This window comes from Natator depressus, chromosome 24, assembly GCF_965152275.1.
Source record: "Natator depressus isolate rNatDep1 chromosome 24, rNatDep2.hap1, whole genome shotgun sequence".
Lineage (NCBI taxonomy): Eukaryota > Metazoa > Chordata > Testudines > Cheloniidae > Natator > Natator depressus.
Window position 1 is genome coordinate 11,671,933 of NC_134257.1, and position 10,452 is coordinate 11,682,384.

At 48.0% G+C, this 10,452-nt stretch overlaps 1 long non-coding RNA gene across 1 annotated transcript; it reads left to right on the forward strand.

Moving 5' to 3' along the window:
* The first annotated feature begins 342 nt into the window (after window positions 1–342).
* On the forward strand, window positions 343–8,804 carry LOC141977385 (uncharacterized). The gene is made up of 3 exons (XR_012636212.1): window positions 343–898; window positions 2,455–2,596; window positions 8,163–8,804. It is a non-coding gene; the product is annotated as an uncharacterized LOC141977385 (long non-coding RNA).
* The last annotated feature ends 1,648 nt before the right edge of the window (window positions 8,805–10,452 follow it).

The window sequence follows — 10,452 nt, forward strand, 5'->3', positions numbered from 1 at the left end:
GGCAGCGTTTGTCGCCAAAACAGTGGAGGTGAACACACTACAGTGTCCTCTGGCCACAAAACTCTCCTGTTTTGCTGACAAAATAAAACCACCATGACGAGCAGCAGAGAGCTTTTTGCAGCAAAGTGTCAGTGTAGACACCATACTTGGTTTTGTCACTGTAAATGGTCTTCAGGAGGAGTTCCACCAGCCCATACTGACAGCTCTGCACCAGCAGTTCGAACTTCGCCACCCTGCACTCAGGTACACAGGCATCCAGCCCTCCCCCTTTAGTCTCTAAGGTCTCTTTTCTTTTTGCGAATACGGACTAACACAGCTGCTACTCTGAAACCTTTAAATGCTTGGGAATTTTAGAAATTCTACTTCCTGTTGGCTCAGCATGGAGAGCTCACATCTTCCCAGCTGACCATGGCGGCTCCACACAGCAAACACTTTCCTGCTGAATCTGCTCAGTGTATGCAGAGAGGAGGCTGTCCAGTCCCAGCTGTACTCCAGCCGTAGGGACTGCAATACCTACGGGCAGATTTTCTCATGGCTTGTGTGATTAGGGCTACGAATGGGATATGGGGCCGTGCTGAGCGAAGATAAAGGAGATGTAGCAGGCACACCAGAAGGCAAGGGAGGCACCATAGACCTGCTGCTTCCATAAGGAGCTGGACACCATCCTTGGCAGCAACCCCACCTCCATCGTCAAGAGGCGGATACTTCGGTGGGGCTGAAGGCAGCGGATAGTGGACCTAGCTCCAAGGATGAAGTCGTGGATGAGGAGGTCGAGTTGGAGGATGATGTGGAGCACACGGCAGGGTCGTCTGGTGGGATGGCGAGTGAAGGCCTCTTTTCCACTCCAGAGAGATATAGCCCGTCTCTGGTGCACATGATGCAGGAGAGGAGAGCCCTGGTAAATGATCTTTTTGATTTGATGCTGCTTGGTTATATGAAGTAGAGCTATGTTTTGATCTGCATATTGTAGAAGTGGGGTGAAGGGATAGAAATGTACAAGACTAGCTGTGTTTGAGTGTGCTCCACATTCCCCCGTGCAGCTAAGCAGTGTGGTGGAACAGGGTGTCGATGCACACCGAGATTTCACAGGAATCCTCCAGAGAGATCTCCAGGAAACTTTCCTGGAGGTACTCGCCAATCCTCTGCTGAAGGTTCCTTGGCAGAGCTGCTTTGTTCCTTCCCCTATTGTAGGAAACTTTCCTGCGCCACTCGGCAATCACTTGTGCAGGGACCAAAGCGGCACACAAACAAGCAGCATAGGGAGCGGGTCTGAAGCCGCATGCCTGCAGGAGATGCACCCCTGCATCCTTGCTTACCCTCAGGAGTGAGATATCGGCTTCAATGACCCCTGCCTGTGAAAAATGGTGGCAGAATTTACAATATTGTCCACAGTCGCCTTCACTGATCCCCTGAAAACAACACCTAAACCCTTGCCCCATCTTGAATGCCCACTCCCCACACGGGCCTAACTCACCACATTTAGGGTGTTCGCCGAGACTTGTGCTTGACAAAGTGATTGGTATGTTACAAGAGGTGTATTTTTTACTGTAATGATTGAATGGTGTGTGTGAACTGTTTCAGAGTAACAGCCATGTTAGTCTGTATTCGCAAAAAGAAAAGGAGTACTTGTGGCACCTTAGAGACTAACCAATTTATGCTCAAATAAATTGGTTAGTCTCTAAGGTGCCACAAGTACTCCTTTTCTTTGTGTGTGAACTAACAATCATGCTTCTGTGTATTCTTTCTTGTGCTTCTGCATACATGACCTTCAGGGGAACCCCGTACATGCCAGTGGCGTGCCTTTGCCAGATAAGGATGTGACCAAGGCATGGCAAGGAGGACATGTTCTGAGAGGTGCTCCAATCCTCAGAGGCCAAAGAAAGAGAATGTAGGAAATGGAGAGAAAAGTAAAGGCAGGACAGAAAGCAGAATGAGAAGTGCATTCTAAAGGACCAGGAGCTAATAATAAAAGTGATGGAGGAGCAAACAGAGATGTTGAAGTTTCTAATCACGCTACAGTCAGAACAGACGCATGCTCACCCCTCTCCCCGGCAGCCCATACAGCACTGTTTTCCCCAAACTCCTCCCACACATTCCTTGCAACTTCCTGGCACGTCTTGGTACCCCATTCCCTCCACCCCTTTGGACAGCTTCCTCAAAGCGAGACTGAAGCAGAGAAAGGCTATTTTGTGCTGTGCCTCCGAAAAACCTAGTAGTGGCCATCTCAGCAATAGCTCTCAACCCTTTAAAAGGAAACATCCCCCCTGAAGCCCTGTGAAGTGAGTGTACAAAAGACAATGGGGTTTATTAAAAAATGGAGTGATAAGTTGTCTCTCAAAAGGCAAAAGCTTTATTGGTCCTTTGTCAAGCTTTGCTCTCCCCCTACTGTCAGGACTTTTACATACCTGATAATGGAACATGCTTTAAAAAATGTATCTGGTTCTGTGTCATCAGCTAGAACAATTGAGAAGGGCCTCTAGCAGTACAGAAAATATCAGACCATAACCACTCTGAGATGAAAGACAATCTACAAAGATCGGGTTTATCCGACTAGGAAAAGGCTAGCCGTTTCCACAAGATCCTGCAAAGATACCTGGTAAGTGCCAAGCAAGGGGAAGTGCAAAGGGCTAAAATAAGTCTCTTTCTCTGAACAAGAGCAAAATCAGCCTCCTGAAGCTGATGGGAGTTCATCAGACTGTGTCTCTCAGGAGGGATTGGAGGGGATAATTACCTGCTGGACGAAGAACACTGAAATGCTGTTAAATAAACTGAGTCAGCATAAAGAAATTTCCTCTTGGGATGATAAAGGAACCTCTGTATATTGGGGTGTGGTGATTGTGGGGGTTTAACATACAGTACTCAGTTTAGTCAGGTGATACTAATGCGCATTCTCTCGCTAACACGAGAGAGCCTAAAAGGTGGGATGTTTTTATTAAAACCACCGGTAGAGCCGAATATGCCTACCTCTGTCATAGGGCATGGTGCCATCAGAGTTTTCAGAATGTCTAAAAACAAGCCTAGAGCCAGCCAGAGGGCAGATAAGAATGGAGGCTGAAAGCGGCGTCTCCCCTTTTAGAACTGGGCTTCCCAAAAACCAGAGGCTGTGAGAAGGCCTGACTGGTTAACTGTGTAAAACAAATACTTGAACAGGAACCAATGGGTGTGTTATTTGTTTTTAAAGGGTTTGGGGTACATCTTTAAACTCACAACAAGAAAGACAGGTCTGGATATGTTAAAACATGTCGGGGGCATGTCCAGTGCTTAATTGCTGCATCAGTTATGAATGTAAAAAAAATTGCTTGAGCCCTGGCACCTCTTTCATTACAAATTAAACAATGGGCATGTCTGACCCCCTCCCCCCCGCTGCCTTTTTACAAACTGCACCCCCATGTGGTCATTTTCTGGTAAATCATTGGTGTACAATTTGACAATCTGAACAATGGATAATCCCTTACTAAATTTCTTTAAAAAAATATGCAGTGATATCCACAGGTTACTGCAAGGAGGTCTTGTAGCTGCCTCTGGTGAAACACAATGTTATCAGAATTACAATTTTAAAAAGTCATGATAGCTTCAGGATAGACATTACTGTCTGGGAGAAACCCGTAGGAATAGAAACACTTGCCTGGCCCAAGTTTGGTAGGTAAAGAGAGCATGTGTGTGTGCGTGCATGTGCGTGCGTGCGTGTGTACACATGCAGGCATTTGTGTGTGAACAATCTTCTGGACACAGAACCCTTTGGGAGCAGGTCGCTAGGAAATCCATTTTAAATCGAAGCATCCATTGATAAAATACATGTGAACTGCAGAGTGTTCATACTCACGTATAGTCAAACAAGACATTCCTTCGGTGGTTAACTTTGAGCACATTGTCAACCCTACCCCTACTATGAGATTGACTGTAGAGGGCAGTGCCAGGGGAGAATGCATCTCTGCTCTCAGGTTGCAAGTTTTAATCAGAGAATAATGATGGGCTCATTCCGGGTCCGGGGTCAGGGTGGGGGTGTACCATACGTAACCCGGGACAAATTCACCACAATAGATGAAGAGCACTCGGTCTTTTACATATTTCCCAGACCCCTGCATGAGCTGCATGCACTCCCTCACACAGTTCGCATTCTCAAAATCAGGGTGTAGAAGTTTAGCTGGCACCTGCTTGCTATTCCTATACAAGGCCACAAAATTAATGTTGTGATGTTTAACATTGAAAGAGGTTTTAATGTACTTACTGCCGAAGGCGTCATTATGTATAAAGCTGATGAGTTGTTTGGGTAACTGCCTCACAGAGAGACTTTCTTGGTTACTGATATGACTACCAGGCAGAATACTATAAACACCTTCATGCCTACCTGGTCCACAGGGTACTTAGCATTAGTGGTCATTAGAATCTCTGAGCGGCACAAACAGACCCCCAGAGTAATTGTCACCCATTTCATTCATTAGAATTCTGATTGACATTCCCACTCAGGAGGCAAAAAGTATCTTTGCTACATGTGAATTTAATTTGCAAGTCATAGAATCATAGAACCATAGGGTTAGAAGGGACCGCAAGGGTCATCTAGTCTAACCCCCTGCCAAGATGCAGGATTTGTTGTGTCTAAACCATCTAAGACAGATGGCTCTAGCCTCCTTTTGAAAACCTCCAGTGGAGATGATTCGACAACTTGCCTAGGTAATCTGTTCCTTTGTCCTACTGTTCTTACAGTTAGGAAATTTATCCTGAAATGCTGTAGTTTGAACCCATTGTCTCTTGCCCTGCTTTCTGTAGCAAAAGAGAACAATTTTCACCATCTTTTTAATGGCAACCTTTCAAGTATTTGAAGACCGCTATCATGTCCCCCCTTAATCTCCTCTTTTCCATACTAAACATACCCAATTCTTTCAGCCTTTGCTCACAAGGCCTGAATTCCCTCCCTCTGATCATCTTTGTCGCTCGCCTCTGGATCCTTTCTAGTTTCTCTACATCCTTTCTATACATTGGTGACCAAAAGTGGACACAGTATTCGAGCTGAGGCCTAACCAGCACTGAGCAGAGCAGTGCTATCACCTCCCGCTACTTGCATGCCATGCCTCTGGTAATGCAACCCAAAATTGCAATTGCATTTTTTGCAACAGCATCACCATTCAGCAGCAGTTTTTCTTGAAAAAAAAACAAAGCACTGTGTGAAGGCCCCAGCAGCTTCAGCTTCCTGATGTGAGCAGTTAGGTCAGCCCTGTGCATAAAGCCCTTGTGACCCACACCAGCCATGCTCTCGTGGGCATGCGCTGTGTCTTTCTGAAATGCCCTGTGGGAAACTTCCTAGCGAGGGTATCGTGGCTGTGGGTCAGAATCAATTTAAAAAGGGCTCAATTTAAGCAGGGTCTGAATGAGTTCTCTCCTGACAGCTGGGTGGGACGGGGAGAGACTTCAGGAGGAAACTGTATTTACCTGAACACAGCTACTCTGCGTAGGTGTCCCCCAGACAGGAGCAGTGTTACTCAAAGTGATCAGCTTTGGCTGGTGTTGGGGTAGTACTGAATTCAGGGGTAGTGAAATGTTGTTAACCATGTTGTTATCTTTATTGCCTAAGTAAAGGGGAGCTGTCTGTCCTGATTGAGGGGGTCACCCTCAGTTGAAAGGAACTTGTTAAGGCAGGGGCTCAAATGCCAGAGCCCTATGAAAGTAAGAGGGGTGGGGATGGTGTCCCAGCCAGGAAATGAACTCTCCCTAAGGGTCCCTCATCTGGTTTAACCTGCCTCTCCCCACTGTTTAAAAAAAAGAGCTAAATAGGCTCCCTTAGAAGCCTTTTGTTATATTAAATGCTCAATAAGAACTGAAAGCACTTGCAGTGGAACAGTGTTTCTGTCCGGATGAAAATCGCTAAGAGACTGACCTGCAGAGGTCACTGTAGAGAGGCGGGTGGCCAGTGGGAGCGGCGAAGAACAGCAGCCGGCAGGTCAGCCAGTCAGAGCAAGTGTTCATATGGCAGAGCAAACCAGGTGCCCTCTTCCCTGGGTGGGAAGTGAGCTCACACAGATGCACTTCTGAACCTTGGGTCCTCACTGACCAAGGACAACCACTGTGAGTGGGGCATGGTGAGGAAGCAGACGGGGGCACAGTAAAGGAACTGTTGGTTGTAGAACTCAAGGACATGAGGCGGAAGACTCTGCCCCACGCACTCGGGATGGGGGTGGGGGGGATGTTCTGCTAACAGTTTTATGGTTATGAATCCTGCTTGTGGCATTTTCCCTAACTAATGTTGGGTGACTTCCCTCCTCTCATTAAAAGTTTCTTTTCTACACTCAGACTCTGTGCTTGTGAGTGGGGAAGTATTGCCTCTCAGAGGAGCCCAGGGGTGGTATGCGATTTTCCCAGGTTACTGGGTGGGGGCTCGAGCCGGTTTGGTGTTGTATTGTTGAAAAGGAACCCGTAGATATTTAACCCAGCCCTGGTTGCCACCGGCTCCACCTGGCAGAAGGATTACGTCTGTAAGGGTAATAACTGTTGCTCTGGCTAATAATTTGCTCATCTAAAGTGACATCCAGCTGGTTAAAAAGGGTGGCAATGGGGTAATTGTTAAGATGACCTTGGTATCATCGGAGATGTCTGCACCATCTTCTTTCATAACCTTGCAGCACACGTACAGCAATGTGTCGTTAAAGTCTAAGCCCTGGTCTACACGAGGAGTTGAGGTCGAATTTACAAGCGTTAAATCGATTTAACCCTGCACCCGTCCACAAGACGAATCCCTTTTTTTTGACTTAAAGGGCTCTTAAAATCGATTTCTTTACTCCACCCCCAACAAGGGGATTAGCACTGAAATCAGCCTTGCCGGGTCGAATTTGGGGTACTGTGGACACAATTAGATGGTATTGGCCTCCGGGAGCTATCCCAGAGTGCTCCATTGTGACCACTCTGGACAGCGCTCTCAACTCAGATGCACTGGCCAGGTAGACAGGAAAAGGCCCGCGAACTTTTGAATTTCATTTCCTGTTTGGCCAGCGTGGCGAGTTGCAGGTGAGTGCAGAGCTCATCAGCAGAGGTGACCATGATGGAGTCCCAGAATCAGAAAAGAGCTCCAGCATGGACCGAATGGGAGGTATGGGATCTGATCGCTGTATGGGGAGAGGAATCCGTGCTATCAGAACTCCATTCCAGTTTTCCAAATGCCAAAACATTTGTCAAAATCTCCCAGGGCATGAAGGACAGAGGCCATAACAGGGACCCAAAGCAGTGCTGCGTGAAACTTAAGGAGCTGAGGCAAGCATACCAGAAAACCAGAGATCCCCAAACATGCCACTTCTATGATGAGCTGCATGCCATTTTAGGGGGTTCAGTCACCACTACCCCAACTGTGTGCTTTGACTCCTTCAATGGAGAGGGAGGCAACACGGAAGTAGGTTTGGGGACGAGGAAGATGTTGATGAGGAGGAGGTTGTAGATAGCTCACAGCAAGCAAGTGGAGAAACCAGTTTTCCTGACAGCCAGGAACTGTTTCTCACCCTGGATCTGGAGCCAGTACCCTCCGAACTCACCCAGGGCTGCCTCCTGGACCCGCCAGGTGGAGAAGGGACCTCTGGTGAGTGTACCTTTTAAAATAGTATACATGGTTTAAAAGCAAGCATGTTTAATGATTAATTTGCCCTGGCATTCACGGCCAGTACAGCTACTGGAAAAGTCTGTTAACGTGTCTGGGGATGCAGCAGAAATCCTCCAGGGACATCTCCATAAAGCTCTGCTGGATGTACTCCCAAAGCCTTTATCACTCCAGGCCAGCCACTCGGGAATCATTGCAGAACAAAGCATGGCAGCGTATGTTTGCTGGCGTTCAAACAACATCCGTTCTTTATCTCTCTGTGTTATCCTCAGGAGAGTGATATCATTCATGGTCACCTGGTTGAAATAGGGTGCTTTCCTTAAGGGGACATTCAGAGGTGGCCGTTCCTGCTGGGCTCTTTGCCTGTGGCTGAACAGAAATGTTCCCAGCTGTTAGCCATGGGGAGCGGGGAGGGGTGAGGGGTTAGCCACGCAGTGGGGGTGGAGGCAAAATGCGAACTTGTAACGAAAGCACGTGTGCTATGTATGTAATGTTAACAGCAAGGTTTACCATGAAAGAGTGTACCCGTTGTTCTATAAAATGTGTCTTTTTAAATACCACTGTCCCTTTTTTTTCCCTCCACCAGCTGCATGTGTTTCAAGGATCACAGGATCTTCTCCTTCCCAGAGGCTAGCGAAGATTAGAAGGCGAAAAAAACGCACTCGTGATGAAATGTTCTCTGACCTCATGCTGCCTTCTCACACTGACAGAGCACAGATGAATGCGTGGAGGCAGACAATGTGAGAGTGCAGGAAAGCGCAAAATGACCGGGAGGAGAGGTGGCGGGCTGAAGAGAGTAAGTGGCGGGCTGAAGAGAGGGCTGAAGCTGAAAGGTGGTGGCAGCGTGATGAGAGGAGGCAGGATTCAATGCTGAGGCTCCTGGAGGATCAAACTCATATGCTCCAGCGTGTGGTTGAGCTGCAGGAAAGGCAGCAGGAGCACAGACCGCCGCTACAGCCCCTGTGTAACCAACCTCCCTCCTCCCCAGGTTCCATAGCCTCCTCACCCAGATGCCCAAGAACGTGGTGGGGGGGCCTCCGGCAACCCAGCCACTCCACCCCAGAGGGCTGCCCAAGCAACAGAAGGCTGGCTTTCAATAAGTTTTAAAGTTTTAAACTTTTAAAGTGCTGTATGGCCTTGTCCTTCCCTCCTCCACCAGCCCCCCAGTGCTTCCCTCCTCCACCACCCCTCCCGGGCTACCTTGGCAGTTACCCCCCTATTTGTGTGATGAATGAATAAAGAATGCATGAATGTGAAGCAACAATGACTTTATTGCCTCTGCAAGCGGTGATCGAAGGGGGGAGGGGAGGGTGGTTAGCTTACAGGGAAGTTGAGTGAACGAAGGGGTGGGGGGGTTTCCATCAAGGAGAAACAAACAGAACTTTCACACCGTAGCCTGGCCAGTCATGAAACTGGTTTTCAAAGTTTCTCTGATGTGCACCGTGCCCACCTGTGCTGTTCTAACCGCCCTGGTGTCTGGCTGCACGTAACCAGTGGCCAGGCGATTTGCCTCAACCTCCCACCCCGCCATAAACGTGTCCCCCTTACTCTCACAGATATTGTGCCATGCACAGCAAGCAGAAATAACAATGGGAATATTGGTTTTGCTGAGGTCTAAGCGAGTCAGTAAACTGCACCAGCGTGCTTTTAAACGTCCAAATGCACATTCTACCACCATTCTGCACTTGCTCAGCCTGTAGTTGAACAGCTCCTGACTACTGTCCAGGCTGCCTGTGTATGGCTTCATGAGCCATGGCATTAAGGGGTAGGCTGGGTCCCCAAGGATAACTATAGGCATTTCAACATCCCCAACGGTTATTTTCTGGTCTGGGAATAAAGTCCTTTCCTGCAGCTTTTGAAACAGACCAGAGTTCCTGAAGATGCGAGTGTCATGTACCTTTCCTGGACATCCCACGTTGATGTTGGTGAAACGTCCCTTGTGATCCACCAGTGCTTGCAGCACTATTGAAAAATACCTCTTGCGGTTTATGTACTTGCCGCTTTGGTGCGCTGGTGCCAAGATAGGGATATAGGTTCCGTCTATCGCCCCACCACAGTTAGGGAATCCCATTGCAGCAAAGCCATCCACTATGACCTACACATTTCCCAGGGTCACTACCCTTGATATCAGCAGATCTTTGATTGCATTGGCTACTTGCATCACAGCAGTCCCCACAGTAGATTTGCCCACTCCAAATTGATTCCCGACTGACTGGTAGCTGTCTGGCGTTGCAAGCTTCCACAGAGCTATTAGAATCACAGAATAATCATAGAATAACAGAGTTGGAAGGGACCTCTGGAGGCCATCTAGTCCAACCCCCCTGCCCAGAGCAGGACCAATCCCAACTAAATCATCCCAGCTAGGGCTTTGTCAAGCCTGACCTTAAAAACTTCTAAGGAAGGAGATTCCACCCCCCCCCCCCCCGCCCAGGTAACGCATTGCAGTGTTTCACCACCCTCCTAGTGAAAAACTTTTTCCTAATATCCAACCTAAATCTCCCCCACTGCAACTTGAGACCATTACTCCTTGTCCTGTCATCTGCTATCACTGAGAATAGTCTAGAACCATCCTCTTTGGATCCACCTTTCAGGTAGTTAAAAGCAGCTATCAAATCCCCCCTCATTCTTCTCTTCCATAGACTAAACAATCCCAGTTCCCTCAGCCTCTCCTCATAACTCATGTGTTCCAGACCCCTAAGCATTTTTGTTGCCCTTTGCTGGACTCTCTCCAATTTCTCCACATCCTTCTTGTAGCGTGGGCCCAAAACTGGACACAGTACTCCAGATGAGGCCTCACCAATGTCGAATAGAGGGGAACGATCACGTCCCTCTATCTGCTGGCAATGCCCCTACTTATACAGCCCAAAATGCCATTG